This window comes from Oncorhynchus nerka, linkage group LG2 (assembly GCF_034236695.1).
Source record: "Oncorhynchus nerka isolate Pitt River linkage group LG2, Oner_Uvic_2.0, whole genome shotgun sequence".
NCBI lineage: Eukaryota > Metazoa > Chordata > Actinopteri > Salmoniformes > Salmonidae > Oncorhynchus > Oncorhynchus nerka.
In genome coordinates this window covers 41,284,522-41,304,476 of record NC_088397.1, presented here as the reverse complement: position 1 = coordinate 41,304,476, position 19,955 = coordinate 41,284,522, and positions in this window count along the sequence as shown.

Sequence of the window (19,955 nt, the reverse complement as noted above, 5' to 3'; positions counted from 1 at the left end):
CAGACCGCTTTCCATTCCCTCTCGACCGTGGTCTCACATCGCCTTAGACTTTATTACCGGTCTGCCTTCGTCAGCGGGGAAGACTGTTATTCTAACGGTTGTCGATAGGTTCTCTAAGGCGGCTCATTTTATTCCCCTCGCTAAGCTTCCTTCTGCTAAAGAGACGGCACAAATCATCATTGAGAATGTTTTCAGAATTCATGGCCTTCCGTCAGACGCCATTTCGGACAGGGGTCCGCAATTCACGTCTCAATTTTGGAGGGAGTTTTGCCGTTTGATTGGGGCTTCCGTCAGTCTCTCTTCCGGTTTTCACCCCCAGTCTAACGGTCAAGCAGAACGGGCCAATCAGACTATTGGTCGCATCTTACGCAGTCTTTCCTTTCGAAACCCTGCGTCTTGGGCAGAACAGCTCCCTGGGCAGAATACGCTCACAACTCGCTTCCTTCGTCTGCGACCGGGCTATCTCCTTTTCAGAGTAGCCTCGGTACCAGCCTCCTCTGTTCTCGTCCCAGCTCGCCGAGTCCAGCGTCCCCTCCGCTCAGGCTTTTGTCCAACGTTGTGAGCGCACCTGGAAGAGGGTCAGGTCTGCACTTTGCCGTTATAGGGCGCAGACTGTGAGAGCCGCTAATAAGCGTAGGACTAAGAGTCCTAGGTATTGTCGCGGTCAGAGAGTATGGCTCTCCACTCGTAACCTTCCCCTTATGACAGCTTCTCGCAAATTGACCCCGCGGTTCATTGGTCCGTTCCGTATTTCTCAGGTCGTTAATCCTGTCGCAGTGCGACTTCTTCTTCCGCGACATCTTCGTCGCGTCCACCCGGTCTTCCATGTCTCCTGTGTCAAGCCTTTTCTTCGCGCCCCGTTCGTCCCCCCGTCCTTGTCGAGGGCGCACCTATCTACAGGGTCCGGAAGATTATGGACATGCGTCCTCGGGGCCGTGGTCATCAGTACCTAGTGGATTGGGAGGGGTACGGTCCTGAGGAAAGGAGTTGGGTTCCATCTCGGGACGTGCTGGACCGTTCGCTGATCGATGATTTCCTCCGTTGCCGCCATGTTTCCTCCTCGAGTGCGCCAGGAGGCGCTCGGTGAGTGGGGGGTACTGTCATGTATTGTCATGTTATGTCTTGTCCCTGTGCTTTCTCTTCTTCTTTCGTTTCCCCCTGCTGGTCGTATTAGGTTACTTTTCTCTCTCTATCTCTCTCTCTCTATCGTTCCGTTCCTGCTCCCAGCTGTTCCTCATTCTCCTAACGACCTCGTTTACTCTCTCACACCTGTCCCCTCTTTTGCCCTCTGATTAAGTCTCTATTTCTCTCTCTGTTTCTGCTTCTGTCCTTGTCGGATTCTTGTTTGCTTTGCCCTTGTCCCGTCCTGTCGTAATCTGCCTCTTCATCAGATGCTGCGTGTGAGCAGGTGTCTCTGTCCTCTACGGCCCGCGCCTACCCGGAGGGACCAGCAGTCTGTTGCCGCTAGCCCTGCTATTCTCCTCTACTACTAGAAGGGGGACTCTCCTGTAAAGATAGAGGATTTATGTTTTCCCTGTTTGGACATTAAAAGACTCTGTTTCTGTTAATTCGCTTTTGGGTCCTCACTCACCTGCATAACACAAGGCTGTAATCGCTGACAAAGGTGCTTCAACAAAGTACTGAGTAAAGGGTCTGAATACTTATGTACTGTAAATGTGATATTTCCATTTTTTATGTTTAAAAAATTTGCAAAAATGTTTTTTTTTTAAAAACTTTATGGGGTATTGTGTGTAGATTGATAAAGAAAAAAAAACGATTTAATCCATTTTAGAATAAGGCTGTAATGTAACAAAAGGTGGAAAAGGTCAAGGGGTCTGAATACTTTCCAAATGCACTGTATATTTGAGGCTATTTATACCAAAAATCGGATATAAAACCTGTATAAACTGTGTTTTTATAATTATATGACAATGTTGGGGTGACAATATTTATATTACACAATTTCTGATACATGTACTTCTAATTCCATGTACTTATATTTTAGAATTAACCAAATTCGAGCGATGCTATGCATAGCAGGTACATTTAGCTTAAAGACTAGCGTCTAATGGTATGGGTTCTTTAACTCCCTCAGTTGGGAAGGGGGTTGGGTGGGTTTGTGGTAGGGTCAGGGTATTAGCTCATGAGATGTTAACTACTTTATCCTTTCATAATTTCATTTTGTAGAAGTTGTATACACTCAATGCAATTTTGTTTCTTTCTTTTTCCCTATCTCTTATTTTCTTCAAAGATGTCGGCACCTAATAACTATACATTTATGACACTTAACATTAAGGTACTAAATGCCCAGTCAAGCACAAACGCATTCTGAATGATTTAAAGCAGCATAAGTTTTATATAGCTCTTCTTCAGGAGACACACCTAACTGACTCTGAGCATGATAAACTGAAGAGAGAGTGGGTGGGTCAAGTGTACTTTTCATCTTTCACCTCTAGGGCAAGAGGGGTGGCCATACTCATTAATAAGCATTGCCCCTTTCAGATACAATCTCAGATTAAATTCAAAGGGAGAAGGTTTGTGATCATTCAAGATTTCATTAACACTGAGCCCATTACCATTGTGAATGTGTATGGGCCTAACCATGATGATCCTACATTTTACCAAGACATCTAGTTTGAAGTTAACGTGCCCATCATCAGAGATAATAATGGCAGGGTGGAAGATTTTAACTTGGTACTGGACCCTTCCAGTGATCGATCTTCCTCTAATAGTATCAACCTCACACAGGCAGCTAAAATGTTAAAAGCAGAAATGAAACATTTTGGACTTGGAGATTTCACAACCAAAAGGTTAAAGAATACTCATTTTACTCCCCAGTCCATAACAGTTACTCTAGAATTGACTTATTTCTTATTCCTGCAGCCAAGGGAAGTTTAACTACTGGGTGTAAGTACTTACCAAGATGTATATCAGATCATTCTGCCCTGCTGGCTTCAGTACCAGTCAGTCGAGCACAGCCACCCCACAGGAAGATGGAGGTTTGGCACATACTTACTAAATAATCCCACATTTGTAACATTTCTGAACACTCATAGACATATTTTTTGCACCAATAACAACTCTGCCTCCCCCTAATTTTATGGGAAGCTTCCCTTGCATATCTGAGGGGGCAAATCATATCCTTTAGTTCAGGTGCTCATAAGATGTATAAGGCTCAAGTAGATTCGTTGGAGAATGAAATTGGAGATCTGGAAAATGAACATAGGGTAACATTTTACGACTCAACTCTACAAAAACTCGACTCAAAGCGATTGGAATATAACACCCTGACGACCCATAAAGCGAAAAAATGCTCTTAGGAGAACAAAACAAAACTACTATGAACATGGAGATAAAGCAGGAAAGTTGCTTGCTTGGCATATAAAACGAGAGGATGCTATAGCAGAGTTATTAGCTCTATTAACCTGCCCAATAACACAGTTGTTCACAGTCCTGAGGAAATTAATCTAGTCTTCAGGGAGTTTTATGAAACACTGTACAAGTCTGAAGGGGATGCCCCTGCCACAATGCATGCGTTTTTGAACAAACTCAATTTACAGACTTTAACTGATGAGGATAGAGAGCACATGGAGAAAGAGATTACACCAGAGGAAATTAGGGAATCCATTTTCAACACCGCTGATGGAAAATCACGGATTCCCTATTGAATTCTATTGAACCTTTTGACCCAAACTAATTGAGCCTCTTTGCAGTATGTTTAATTATTCCATAGAGACACAAAAGCTCCCAGACACACTTGAACAGGCACTGATCACAGTTTTGTTAAAACCTGGGAAAGATCCTCTGCTTTGTGTGTCGTATAGAACAATGTCTCTATTAAACACTTAATATAAGATTCTTGCGAAACTGAAAGCTCTTAAGGTTCTTCCGGACTTGGTTGATATGGACCAAACAGGCTTTGTAAGAAACCGCTCAACTCCTGATAATATCAGAAGATTATTTAATATTATGCATTATGTAGAGAATGACCAAGAACCTGTAGTGGCGGCTTCATTAGATGCGGAAAAAGCTTTTTACCGCATAGAATGGAACTGCCTGTTTGAAGTTTTACAAAGGATGAATATTGTATGTTGGTCTGATTAGATTACTGTACAAATGTCCGGTAGCTCAGATCCTGACTAATGGAAACACTTCCTCACAGTTCTCCCTATCATGTGGCACAAGACAGGGTTGTCCCGCTAGTCCTCTCCTTTTTTCTTTGGCTATAGAGCCACTGGCAGAAGCTTTTAGATCTCATCCATCCATCCATGGTGTTCGTATAGGTGGGCGTGAACATCTGGTCTCACTATATGCAGATGACATATTACTTTACCTCACTAAACCTGACATTTCACTCCAAACATTAGTTGACATCCTGAAAGAATATGGAACGTTTTCAGGATATAAAATAAACCCATCGAAGAGTATAATTATGCCTTTTAACAGGGCAGCTATGCAGAACCCAATCTTAGACCAGTCGTTTTCTTGGAAAAAGAAAATGACGTATCTTGGATTGCAAATTCCTTCTGAAATTATTAAGAGATATCCACTGAACTATACTCCACTTCTCAAAAAGGTTGGGGAAGAATTGGATAGATGGAGGGATTTACCAATATCTCTTATTGACCAGCCGTTTTCTTGGAAACCACAGAAAATGACGTATCTTGGATTGCAAATTCCTTCTGAAATTATTAAGAGATATCCACTGAACTATACTCCACTTCTCAAAAAGGTTGGGGAAGAATTGGATAGATGGAGGGATTTACCAATATCTCTTATTGACCAGCCGTTTTCTTGGAAACCACAGAAAATGACGTATCTTGGATTGCAAATTCCTTCTGAAATTATTAAGAGATATCCACTGAACTATACTCCACTTCTCAAAAAGGTTGGGGAAGAATTGGATAGACGGAGGGATTTACCAATTTCTCTTATTGGGCAGGTCAATTGTGTAAAGATGAATATATTACCACAATTCTTGTACCTTTTTCAAAACTTTCCCTTTCCTATTCCCAAAGTTTTTTTTCAAACAACTTAATAGGAAGGTTTCTTCATTTCTGTGGAAAGGGAAACCCTCCAGAGTGAAACTTTATGCAAGCCACACTAAGAAGGAGGACTTAATCTCCCTGACTTCCAGTTGTATTACTGGGCATCTCAGTTAAAGGCTGTGTGGGTATGGCAAAATACCAAAACAAGTTCACCATCTTGGAGACAGATGGAGGAGTGTCTGACCCCTGCTACATTGGCATCTATACCTTATATTAGCCCACTTAAAGCTTTATTAGGTCTCATTAACAACCGTTTCATTAAAAATACTTGAAGTCTGTAAACAAACAGAAGGGCTTAGATCTATATGTGAACAAACACCTTTCTATAATAACACATTTACATTACATTTAAGTCATTTAGCAGACGCTCTTATCCAGAGCGACTTACAAATTGGTGCGTTCACCTTATGACATCCAGTGGAACAGCCACTTTACAATAGTGCATCTAAATCTTTTAAGGGGGGGGGGTGAGAAGGATTACTTTATCCTATCCTAGGTATTCCTTAAAGAGGTGGGGTTTCAGGTGTCTCCGGAAGGTGGTGATTGACTCCGCTGTCCTGGCGTCGTGAGGGAGTTTGTTCCACCATTGGGGGGCCAGAGCAGCGAACAGTTTTGACTGGGCTGAGCGGGAACTGTACTTCCTCAGTGGTAGGGAGGCGAGCAGGCCAGAGGTGGATGAACGCAGTGCCCTTGTTTGGGTGTTAACACCATCTTACCCAAAGACCTGAGAGATGGTATTACATTTTCATGGTTCAACAAAGGAATTAAAACATTTTGTAATCTCTATAGAGGAGGTGAACTACTATCCTTTCAACAACTGGCATCTCATTTTCAGTTACCTCAAACTCATTTCTTTACAGGTTAGCATGATGGCATGATGACCTTGGTCTCGTTGTTGAGGATGAGAAATGGAGAAAGCTCTTTTTAGATGCTCAACGTCTTTCATTTACAGTTTTCTCAATTGCTAAAACACAATTTCTGAAACCTTGCTCCATTTCATGAAAACATTAAACACAAAACCTCATCTTCAAGCACTATTTACATAACCTCTGACTCCTCTTGCAAAATGAACCATTCACCTCAAAACAGTACTGCTCTCAAATCATAAACAAAATGATCAAAATTATATATACTCTCAAGCAGTCAATAAACAATACATCGAAAAATAGAAAACACATTGTTCAAAACATACAATTCTCAGGGAGAAGTACATTTTTTATCTAAAAAAAATGCATATTTTTCCGTCACTGTCTTTTGATGAACGAAACCATGTTCTATCATAGTAGCTCAAAATTGATCAGAAATTACTACTCTGCTTTGCTCTTTGTAATTTTGTTTTTTGTTCTTCCTCCTCCTTGTACCCCTATTTTTACAGTACTGTACCCTGCATCTCACAAACTTGTCCGTTGCCTCTGTGATACTGTAATTCTTGTTCTTTGTTGATATGAACCTGCAACCAGTCAAAATCTACTGAGCAGTCAGTACTGTTACAGTTTTTCTCAGTCTCTTTGGTGCAATTCTTGATACTACTTGTACAAATTCCAAATCATCTAGTCACTTGTGCACATCATTAAAGCAATTTCTTATTCCTTTGAACAAATTGCAAATTGATAATGTACAAGTGTCAGCTTTTTCCACATTATCAATTGCTCATGTCATGTTGATCAAAATATAGTAGATGGTTCTCTGTTGAATAGTCTTACCCCTCAAAACATCTAGGCATTAGTTCCTTGCATAAGCCATTACATGCACAATTGTTGAACTATTTGTCATAAACTGTCAAGCATAGTTTTACACATTTCTATTAGTCCTTTTGTACAAAAACGTGAATTGATTAATCGTGCAGGTGAAATTGACCCTCACTCATGAAGGAATGTAGTAAAGTGTTAGTTCAACCAACAAGTTGTCTAAATTGCTCAAAGGTGCATCTCATTACAGTTTTTCTCAGTAGCTTTGGTACATTTTTCACATCATCCCTAACATGTGCAAAATAATAAGTGCATTTCTCAGAACAATTTTTACAAATTGCAATATACAATAGATATGTTTCTAAAGCTAGTCAGTCACTAAAAATCCTTAGTACATCTCTCAAAAGTAAATATTCATGCCAATGATCATGTCAGTGTCATCAGAATGATAAGTCATTGAGTCATTGTTCACGAACAAGGTCGTCAAAATGTTTAGGCATGTTGTCAATGTAACTGTGTACTTTGACAGTATTACCTGATGTGAACATAGGCTACAGTTTGGATGACAGCTACTGTATTGAAAATGCACAAGGCTGCACTTCTATGGCATATATCAATTTTAACAGAGCTATTTACTTATTACTGTATGTGGGTTATTGATTGAAAGAGACTGGACAACCCAAGAGGCACAAAGGAAAACATTTATTTTAGAAAGAAACACCGGAAACCACCCCTAAGGCACAACTTTTCCCGCAGCACTGTTGTGCTGTCTCTACACATCCAGACGTTCCTGTCTGTCGACCCACATATTCTCATCCACATCAAACCGGATATTTTCCCTTCCAATGCAACGTGGAAAGAATCTTTTGGAATGCCTTATCCATCCTCTGCAGGCGTCTACTGTGATGTCCTCACATGCTGCATCCATTGGAGCTGTGAGGGGAACGGCACCTCAGTACCTCCAGGCTCTGATCAGGCCCTACACCCAAACAAGGGCACTGCGTTCATCCACCTCTGGCCTGCTCGCCTCCCTACCACTGAGGAAGTACAGTTCCCGCGCAGCCCAGTCAAAACTGTTCGCTGCTCTGGCCCCCAATGGTGGAACAAACTCCCTCACGACGCCAGGACAGCGGAGTCAATCACCACCTTCCGGAGACACCTGAAACCCCACCTCTTTAAGGAATACCTAGGATAGGATAAAGTAATCCTTCTCACCCCCCCCCCTTAAAAGATTTAGATGCACTATTGTAAAGTGGCTGTTCCACTGGATGTCTTAAGGTGAACGCACCAATTTGTAAGTCGCTCTGGATAAGAGCGTCTGCTAAATGACTTAAATGTAAATGTAATTGCAGCCAGCAGGGTCATCTATGTGTGTGGCTGACGATCGTACACCTTCCACCTCCATGCTGAAAATAACTCCTCAATTTGCTTAAGGAATGGTGAATAAGTTGGGAGGAATTTTATGAGCATCCTCGGGTGGGTCACAAACCATTGCCTTATGTTTGATTGGCAAGCATACTGTATATAGACAGACCACAACACAGAGTTGCAATTTTCCAATAATGGATGGATCAGGAAACGAACAGGGTCAACAGCCAAGAGGAGGAAGAAGAGAAGCAAGGATGCGTGGTGGAAGGCAAAACAGAGGAAGAGGCAGAAGAGTACATAGGCGCATATCTGATGACATAAGGACCACTATTGTAGACCATGTTGTCAATTACAGCCTTACAATGGCTGAGGCGGGTCGAAGGGTGCAGCCAAATATTGGGAGATCAACCGTGTCCTCAATAGTTCAAACGTTTCGAAGAGAGAACAGGTATGTCCACCAATGTACAGTGCACTGTTACTGTATATAAGCAGTATACTGTATACTTCCTACAATGCTTCATATTACAGTAGTCCACTTGTATTTCACAGCATACAGAAATATGCTCTATACAGATACATACTGCACCTTACATGCACCCACCATTATGTTTACAGTAAAATGTGTGATCGCATAGTTTTTGTCTATGTGAAAGTGTGCGATGCATCACTGCATTTTTCCCCACATAGGACTGCAAGATTACCTCAAACCGGTGGCAGAGGACGCCTTTTCACACCTCAACAGGAGGAGGCTATTTGCACCATGGTCCGAGCAAACAATGCCATGAGACTCAGGGAAATACAAAGGACCATTATAGAAGACAACGATGTCTTTGAAAACATCCATACGGTTAGCATCTCAACCATCGACAGGATGCTGCATAGAAATCAGATGAGTATGAAACAGCTGTACCGTGTACCATTCCAAAGGAATGAGGACAGAGTTAAGGAGCTACGGTACCAGTATGTACAGGTAAAACATATATCTATGTAACTACTTTACAGTAACATTTTATAGTGATACATAGTACAGTAAGCATAAACTGCACACATTTCCATTGCTGTGGAAGGAACATGCAATATATGTACATTTTATGTCACTCTTCCTTACCAAAACAAATTCAACTGTGTGTTCTGGGATATACGTAGCGTATAATGGAGCTGGAATCAAGTGAACCCTCTCACAACTTGGTATACGTGGATGAGGCTGGCTTCAACCTGACCAAATGCAGAAGGCGGGGTTGGAATATCATCGGTCACAGAGCTACTGTGGATTTGCCAGGCCAACGGGTAGGAAATATCACCATGTGTGCTGCTATTTCGGAGCATGGTGTCCTAACCCATATCCCCCTTATAGGGCCATACAACACCCAGCATCTACTCTTTTTAGAGACTCTCTACAGGGCTCTCATCCCTGATGATGAGAGGGGTCTGTTTAGAGAGGATTTGCCAAAGTATGTGGTCATTTGTGATAATGTGAGTTTCCATCGATCAAACATCATAAGGCAATGGTTTGTGACCCACCCGAGGATGCCCATATAATTCCTCCCACCTTATTCACCATTCCTTAACCTAATTGAGGAGTTATTTTCAGCATGGAGGTGGAAGGTGTACGATCGTCAGCCACACACACAGATGACCCTGCTGGCTGCAATGGATGCAGCATGTGAGGACATCACAGTAGACGCCTGCAGAGGATGGATAAGGCATTCCAAAAGATTCTTTCCACGTTGCGTTGGAAGGGAAAATATCCGGTGTGATGAGAATATGTGGGCCGACAGACAGGAACGTCTGGATGTGTAGAGACAGCACAACAGTGCTGCGGGCAAAGTTGTGCCTTAGGGGTGGTTTCCTGTGTTTCTTTCTAATTTAGTTTTTTTTCCTTTGTGCCCCTTGGGTTGTCCAGTCTCTTTCAATCAATAACCCATATACAGTAATATGTAAATATTACTGTTGAAATTGATATATGCCATAGAAGTGCAGCCTTGTGCATTTGCAATACAGTAACTGTCATCCAAACTGTAGCCTAAGTTTACATCAGGTAATACTGTCAAAGTACACAGTTACATTGACAACATGCCTAAACATTTTGACGACCTTGTTCGTGAACAATGACTCAATGACTTATCATTCTGATGACACTGACATGATCATTGGCATGAATATTTACTTTTGAGAGATGTACTAAGGATTTTTATATATTATATATATCTTTTTTTTGTATATTGCAGTTTGTACAAATTGTTCTGAGAAATGCACTTATTATTTTGCACATGTTAGGGATGATGTGAAAAATGCAAAAAAAAAAAAAAGCGACTGAGAAAAACTGTAATAAATGGAAAGCACAATGTTCAGGGCCATACAATTCATCCATTGTACAGTATACAGTCTACAATGCACTGTACTACAGTATCCATTCTCAGACTTTCTCCTTCCCACCTTCAACAAACTGTTTGCTCTCTGAACTGGCTTATATTGGTTGTGTCGCATCATTTGAAACAGGTTAAATGAATTTTGAGTGGTTGTGTTCAATCAATGACATACGTTCTCTATTTGTATTTGATTGTTGCCACTTGTGTTTACCTGTATGGATGACATGTGCATTAGAGTGCAGAATGTTTTTTGAGCATGAGAATGTGTTTAGAGTTTTGCTGAAAAGTCTAAGTGAGATCTGCAAATTGTGTTTTATCATGTGAAATGGTTTAAGGTATTGACAACAGACTGCATAATTAGCTAAATGAGTCCAGGCAACTGAGAACTTTGTTCAGCCAATGGGTTTTAGTGTTTTAGCAATTGAGAAAAACTGTAACACAAGGAATAAGTTGATGCAATTCAATATTTTACATAGGGTCTATTTTACACTGTATAAGACTGTATAAGACTGTATAAGATCAATTCTAAATATTCAAAATGTCGCCCAAGGTGTAAAACAGGAGTGGGCACACTTTATGCATATGTTTTTGTCCTGCCCTGAACTAAGCACTTATTGGAAAAATATTATTCAGATCTTATCACAGGTCACTAATATGACGGCACCACTAGATCCTTCCCTTATTCTTCTTGGAGATGATTCTGTTCTACCAGTTAATATTTGTAGCAAAACCAAATTCATTAAATTGGCAGTCATTGCAGTAAATAAATGCACAGCTATTATATGGAAGAGTGACACTCCGCCAAGCAAGCAGATGTCGCTTGAAGAACTATCTTCCTATATTCCATCTGAAAGAATAACATACAATTTACGTAATAAACCTTTTGAATTTACTGATGTCTGGGGGGACTTTCAGCAGTTTCTAGAGATGTCACCTTAGCTGCCTCATTACTACTTTGTTCATGAATATACTGTATTATTATTATTAGTTTTTGTGTTGAATAATTTATTTTCTAGCATGGAATGTGAAGGTCATTCTGTTTCTTTTTTTTGTTGATAATAAGTGAAGCTAATACCGGTAGAGGGGTGGGAGGGGGGTGTTCCTGTGTTGGGGAGGGAAGGGTTTTGCATGATGTGCCCCCATCTAGCATGGTGGTTTGTGTTGGTGGAAGGAATAACGGGGCATTATCTGTGTCATATTTTGATGATTGTAAAATTGTAAAAAAAAAAAAAAAAGAGAAAAAAAGCAATGCCAATAAATATATTGCACCAAAAAAATAATATTCTGATAAATCACATGCCTTATATTTTCCTACGTACTGTAAGTAAAAGCAGGAAATGCATCTCTGCCGTTCGTTCCAATTAAACTGGTCTGGATTTCTCCCTGAACCATTCCATTGGGGGTTCATGACAGGTGTGGGCAAACTTTTTGGCTTGAGGTCCTCATCGGTATTTTGAAATTCAACGGAGGGACACACGGACTTTGTGCAAAACAATTTGTTTGTCGAAATACTTTTGCCGGCCAGAAAAAGGCCAGTTACTTGTATAGGTCGGGGTAATTCGAAATACTTTATACTTTCTATCTTTGTTTTTCAATTTTAACCCAGAAAAATAATAATAATTTCCTGTCACTGTTACAGGTTAGTGTACTCATCCTACTGTAGTAGTCTACCATAATGGGGCTCAAAATATCGGTCCCAACAGGAATATTGTAATGAATTTGGAGGGCAGCTCAACATGGGATTCATGCATGTACAGTTCAATTCGGAAGTTTACATACACCTTAGCCAAATACATTTGAACTCAGTTTTTCACAATTCCTGACATTTAATCCTAGTAAAAATTCCCTGTTTTAGGTCAGTTAGGATCTCCACTTTATTTTAGGAATGTGAAATGTCAGAATAATAGAAGAGAGAATGATTTATTTCAGCTTTTATTTAATTCATCACATTCCCAGTGGGTCAGAAGTTTACATACACTCAATTAGTACTTGGTAGCATTGCCTTTAAATTGTTAAACTTGGGTCAAACGTTTCGGGTAGCCTTCCACAAGCTTCCCAAAATAAGTTGGGTGAATTTTGGCCCATTCCTCCTGACAGAGCTGGTGTAACTGAGTCAGGTTTGTCGTCCTCCTTGCTCACACATGCTTTTTCAGTTCTGCCCACATATTTTCTATGGGATTGAGGTCAGGGCTTTGTGATGGCCACTCCAATACCTTGACTTTGTTGTCCTTAAGCCATTTTGCCACAACTTTGGAAGTATGCTTGGGGTCATTGTCCACTTGGAAGACTCGTTTGCGACCAAGCTTTAACTTCCTGACTGATGTCTTGAGATGTCGCTGCAATATATTCACATAATTTCCCTACCTCATGATGCCATCTATTTTGTGAAGTGCACCAGTCCCTACTGCAGCAAAGCACCCCCACAATATGATGCTGCCACGCCCGTGCTTCACGTTTGGGATGATGTTCTTTGGCTTGCAAGCCTCCCCCTTTTTCCTCCAAACATAACGATGGTCATCATGGCCAAACAGTTCTATTTTTGTTTCATCAGACCAGAGGACATTTCTCCAAACAGTCTTTGTCCCCATGTGCAATTGCAAACCGTAGTCTGGCTTTTTTATGGCGGTTCTGAGGCAGTGGCTTCTTCCTTGCTGAGCAGCCTATCAGGTTTGTCGATATTCGACTCATTTTACTGTGGATACTGTTGTAACTGTTTCCTCCAGCATCTTCACATGGACCTTTACTGTGGTTCTGGGATTGATTTGCACCTTTCACACCAAAGTGCGTTCATCTCCAGGAGACAGAAAGCGCCTCCTTCCTGAGCGGTATGATGGCGGCGTGGTAACATGGTGTTTATACTTGTGTACTATTGTTTGTACAGATGAGCGTGGTACCTTCAGGTGTTTGGAAATTGCTCCCAAGGATGAACCAGACTTGTGGAGGTCTACGATTTTTTTCTGAGGTCTTGGTCGATTTCTTTTGATTTTACCCATGATGTCAAGCAAAGAGGCACTGAGTTTGAAGGTAGGCCTTGAAGTACATCCACAGGTACACCACCAATAGACTAAAATGATGTCAATTAGCCCTATCAGAAGCTTCTAAAGCCATGACATAATTTTCTGGAATTTTCCAAGCCGTTTAAAGGCACAGTCAACTTAGTGAATGTTAACTTCTGACCCATTGGAATTGTGATACAGTGAGTTATAAGTTAAATAATCCTTCTTTAAACAATTGTTGGAAAAATTACTTGTGTCATGCACAAAGTCGATGTCCTAACCAACTTGCCAAAATTACAGTGTGTTAATTAACAAGACATTTGTGGAGTGGTTGAAAACGAGTTTAATGACTCCAACCGAAGTGTATGTAAACTTCTGACTTCAACTGTATATGCCTGCTAGTGCTGAGCGATGAACTGATATTTCCGTTTTTTGAGGGTTGTTAAACAACTACTTGTCTGACGTGGGTTCTTACTTGAATCCATTTAGTTCTGTTTTTTTGGTGATCTCAACACTCCTTTTCTCTAGAGAGAAATCATTCATGAGATAAATTAAGTCAAGAACTATGTGGGACTCTGGGCTTAAGGGAGTTGTAGTTTTCATTAGGCAAATATTCAACCTAGTTCAGGGCAGAAAATTGCCAATTAACTACAACAACCATAATCCATTGCACCTGTTCTTCCTGGTTGGGACAGGGATGCATAGCCTTCACACAGACCGCACGAGAGAGAAATGTACACAACGCAGTGACGTGAGGGATAGACACAGTATTCCAATTCACTTTTTCCCCATTCTGTCATGTTACAAAGTGGGATTAAAATAGATTTATTTGTAATTTGTTGTCAACTATCTACACAAAATAATTTAATGACAGTGGAAGAGATATTCTATATTTGAAATAAATGAATGACAAATAGAACACTCATATTGAATAGATAAATATTCAATACATGTTAGAATCACATTTGGCAGTGATTACAACTGTGAGTCTGGCTGGGTAAGTCTCTAAGCACTTTCTACACATGGATTGTGCGACATTTGCCCATTGTTATTTTCAAAGTTTTTCAAGCTCTGTCAAATTGGCTGTTGATCATTGCTAGATAACCATTTTCAGGTCTTGCCATAGATTTTCAAGCAGATTTAAGTCAAAACGTTAACTCTGACACTCAGGAACATTCACTGTCTTCTTGGTAAGCATCTCCAGTGTAGATTTGTACTTGTGTTTTAGGTTTTTATTCTTCTGAAAGGTGAATTAATATCCCAGTGTCTGGTGGAAAGCAGACTGAACCAGGTTTTTCTCTAGGATTCTGCCTTTGCCTAGTTAATTTTTTTATCCTGAAAAACTCCCCAGTCCTTAACGATTTCAAGCATACCCATAACATGATGCATCCACCACTATGCTTGAAAATATGGAGAGTAGAACTCAGTAATGTGTTGTATTGGATTTGCCCCAAACATAACATTTGGTATTCAGTACAAAAAGTGAATTGCTTTGCCACATTTTTTGCAGTATTACTTAAGTTCCTTTTTGCAAACAGGATGCATGTTTTGGAATATGTTTATTCTGTACAGGCATTGGTCATGACTCTCCTGTGAGTATCCAAAGATCAGGTTACAATGGACCAGTGTCTACAGAGCCCTCTCACCCGCAGAGGGGAGGAGGGATTGGTGTGGGGGTTTTATAACAACTCACGTCGATGATACATTTTAGGCAGCAGACATCTCCTTTTGCTCTTTAGTATTGGGGAATGGAATCTCTTTGTTACAGAAGGTTTTGCCGCCCAAAAACTCTATCGTCCAACAGTGAACACTGGGACAATATATTTCAACATCCGAATGTGGGGAATGAAGAGAGATGGAATATGGGAAATGAATGTCTATTTTGTGATGTCATTAAAAATTGTATAAAAGCGATATAATGAAAATATTGTAACTTGAAGTGTTTTCACACTGTGTATATCAGGTTTACATCCTTTACGCTGTGTAGGAAATATCAAGGATGAAGATAATATTTTTGTTAGGATAGGAATGTGATATTAGTTTTCTAACCAGTTTTTGGTGATGTTTTGCGCCGTAACTAGACACGCCCGAGGGAGTTCAGAGAGTGTGTCAGTTTGATGGAAACGCCTCTTTTTTCCCCAAATGTATACTAGATTGAGTTAAGAATTAACATACCAGACTAGAAGGACCACAAGCTGCAGCTACAGTGCCTTGCGAAAGTATTCGGCCCCCTTGAACTTTGCGACCTTTTGCCACATTTCAGGCTTCAAACATAAAGATATAAAACTGTATTTTTTGTGAAGAATCAACAACAAGTGGGACACAATCATGAAGTGGAACGACATTTATTGGATATTTCCAACTTTTTTAACAAATCAAAAACTGAAAAATTGGGCGTGCAAAATTATTCGGCCCCCTTGAGTTAATACTTTGTAGCACCACCTTTTGCTGCGATTACAGCTGTAAGTCGCTTGGGGTATGTCTCTATCAGTTTTGCACATCGAGAGACTGAATTTTTTTCCCATTCCTCCTTGCAAAACAGCTCGAGCTCAGTGAGGTTGGATGGAGAGCATTTGTGAACAGCAGTTTTCAGTTCTTTCCACAGATTCTCGATTGGATTCAGGTCTGGACTTTGACTTGGCCATTCTAACACCTGGATATGTTTATTTTTTAACCATTCCATTGTAGATTTTGCTTTATGTTTTGGATCATTGTCTTGATGGAAGACAAATCTCCGTCCCAGTCTCAGGTCTTTTGCAGACTCCATCAGGTTTTCTTCCAGAATGGTCCTGTATTTGGCTCCATCCATCTTCCCATCAATTTTAACCATCTTCCCTGTCCCTGCTGAAGAAAAGCAGGCCCAAACCATGATGCTGCCACCACCATGTTTGACAGTGGGGATGGTGTGTTCAGGGTGATGAGCTGTGTTGCTTTTACGCCAAACATAACGTTTTGCATTGTTGCCAAAAAGTTCAATTTTGGTTTCATCTGACCAGAGCATCTTCTTCCACATGTTTGGTGTGTATCCCAGGTGGCTTGTGGCAAACTTTAAACAACACTTTTTATGGATATCTTTAAGAAATGGCTTTCTTCTTGCCACTCTTCCATAAAGGCCAGATTTGTGCAATATACGACTGATTGTTGTCCTATGGACAGAGTCTCCCACCTCAGCTGTAGATCTCTGCAGTTCATCCAGAGTGATCATGGGCCTCTTGGCTGCATCTCTGATCAGTCTTCTCCTTGTATGAGCTGAAAGTTTAGAGGGACGGCCAGGTCTTGGTAGATTTGCAGTGGTCTGATACTCCTTCCATTTCAATATTATCGCTTGCACAGTGCTCCTTGGGATGTTTAAAGCTTGGGAAATCTTTTTGTATCCAAATCCGGCTTTAAACTTCTTCACAATAGTATCTCGGACCTGCCTGGTGTGTTCCTTGTTCTTCATGATGCTCTCTGCGCTTTTAACGGACCTCTGAGACTATCACAGTGCAGGTGCATTTATACGGAGACTTGATTACACACAGGTGGATTGTATTTATCATCATTAGTCATTTAGATCAACATTGGATCATTCAGAGATCCTCACTGAACTTCTGGAGAGAGTTTGCTGCACTGAAAGTAAAGGGGCTGAATAATGTTGCACGCCCAATTTTTCAGTTTTTGATTTGTTAAAAAAGTTTGAAATATCCAATAAATGTCGTTCCACTTCATGATTGTGTCCCACTTGTTGTTGATTCTTCACAAAAAAATACAGTTTTATATCTTTATGTTTGAAGCCTGAAATGTGGCAAAAGGTCGCAAAGTTCAAGGGGGCCGAATACTTTCGCAAGGCACTGTAGGTCTTCATTGGTCACGACCCTGAAAAGCAACACGAGTTGAAGACGACAAAGTAGCCTCTAACAATCAATGTTATGGTAGAGTAGCAGTATCTAAGAAAGTACATTTAAGTAGGACCATCTGGTTATTCTCTTCAAGTCATCGTCGACTACACTGCTCTCATCACAACTCTGGGGATCATCGACACGGCTGATTAGCTGTCCTCAGAAGACCACTCTTCCAGGTCAAGTGAAAGTGAACACAGACAACTAAGGGGAAGGACATTGTGATCTCTTGTGGACAATCAGAGCCTTACACTTATGAACTAAGGAAAAGGCCCAATCAAACCCTTTTCACAAAGGCCTGGGTCCAACAGAAATACACGACGAAGACCTTCAACACATTAATTTATGCATTACTTCTTACCCAATCGGGTGGCAGTTCGGGGCAAGGTATTAAGATTACTGTGAGCACAGTTCCCAAATGTATCCAAGTATTGTCTGTCTCTCTCTCTCTCTCTCTCTCTCTCTCTCTCTCCCTCTCGCTCACTCGTAACAAGTGTCGTATTGTGTTAGTCCGCTAGGGACTTGTTTTCATTGTATTAAGATTCTAATCAATAACGTATATGGTGTGTGTGTATCCTGTGTTATCATTTAGTTTGTTGGTAAATAAATAATCAAATCAATGTGTTTGGTATGGAATGATCAGTAAGACTGATTTTGTGGTTTGTGCAGATTCAAGAAGTCTGCAACGTTCAGAATGAGACTGATATGAGGTAATGATTATTAAGTGACTGTTATCAATATATAACATATATATTCTTGAGTTTAGTTCGGGAGATGGTAACTCGTTAAACAACTTCTTCTGTGGTGCCCCAAATTCCTAATGAGTTAATTGTTGCATGAGTAATTTAATCTGGAAACAATTAAACATAGTAGGTAATTTTTTGATAAATAAGTAATCACATTAATGAAAGTCACGTCACGACACTTCCTTCTTTTCTGTCAATTAGGTTAGTATTGTGGAGTTACTACAGTGTTGTTGGTCCATCCTCAGTTTTCTCCTATCACAGCCATTATACTCTTTAACTGTTTTAAAGTCAACATTGGCTTCATGGTGAAAGCCCTGAGCAGATTCCTTCCTCTCCGGCAACTGAGTTAGGAAGGGCGCCTGTAGCTTTGTCATGACTGCGTGTATTGATACACCATCCAAAGTGTAATTAATAACTTTACCATGCTCAAATGTATGTTTATGTTTTATTTTTACCCATCTACCAATAGGTACCAATCTTTGCGAGACGACATTGGAAAACCTAGTATTTGTGGTTGAATCTGTGTTTAAAATTCACTGCTCGACTGAGAGACCTTAGAAATAATTGTATGTGTGGGGTAAAGAGATGAGGTAGTCATTCAAAAATCATGTTAAACACGATTATTACACTCACAGTGTGTCCATGCAACTTATTATGTGACTTGTTATGCACATTTTTACTCCTGAACTTATTTAGGCTTGACATTTACATTTACATTTACATTTAAGTCATTTAGCAGACGCTCTTATCCAGAGCGACTTACAAATTGGTGCGTTCACCTTAAGACATCCAGTGGAACAGCCACTTTACAATAGTGCATCTAAATCTTTTAAGGGGGGGGGTGAGAAGGATTACTTTATCCTATCCTAGGTATTCCTGAAAGAGGTGGGGTTTCAGATGTCTCCGGAAGGTGGTGATTGACTCCGCTGTCCTGGCGTCGTGAGGGAGTTTGTTCCACCATTGGGGGGCCAGAGCAGCGAACAGTTTTGACTGGGCTGCGCGGGAACTGTACTTCCTCAGTGGTAGGGAGGCGAGCAGGCCAGAGGTGGATGAACGCAGTGCCCTTGTTTGGGTGTAGGGCCTGATCAGAGCCTGGAGGTACTGAGGTGCCGTTCCCCTCACAGCTCCGTAGGCAAGCACCATGGTCTTGTAGCGGATGCGAGCTTCAACTGGAAGCCAGTGGAGAGAGACATAACAATGAGATTGAATACTTTTTGTCTCAAAACATATTAGGTTTATTTTTTATTGAAAAACTTTGACATTATGGGGTTTTGTGTGTAGGCCAATGACAAAACATCTACATTTTAAAATGTAAAATTCAGGCTGTCACGCAACAAAATGTGGAAAAGGTAAATTGTGATGTGAATACTTTCTGAAGGCACCGTAGCTCTACCTGATTGATAGTTGTAGTAGTTAGTAATAAGCAGTCTTGAAAGTATGCCTTATTTACTTTGAAGGACTAGCAAAGTTAATCGAAAGTGAAGAAACACCATTTGTTTTTATAACCAAACTGACCTCAAAAAGTACTAATCACAAACACGCAGCCCCCGGTCTCTAGGATCCTATGAACATTTATTTAATTGGTGTGCTAGAGTCCTTAGAAGGATAATTACTATTAAGGACAAATACTACTGTTAGTAAAGCACTATGGATAGGGTAGTTTAATAGTTGCCACTACGCACAGATTTGTTCTAACTTTCCCTTTTGTCACAGTTCTAGCTGTTAAACTATCTAAGGATGCAGTTAGACAGGCAGCCCAATTCCTATCTGTTTTTCACTAATTGGTCTTTTGACCAATCAAATCAGCTCTGAAAAATATCTGATGTGAAAAGATCAGATGTGATTGGTCAAAAGAATTGGGC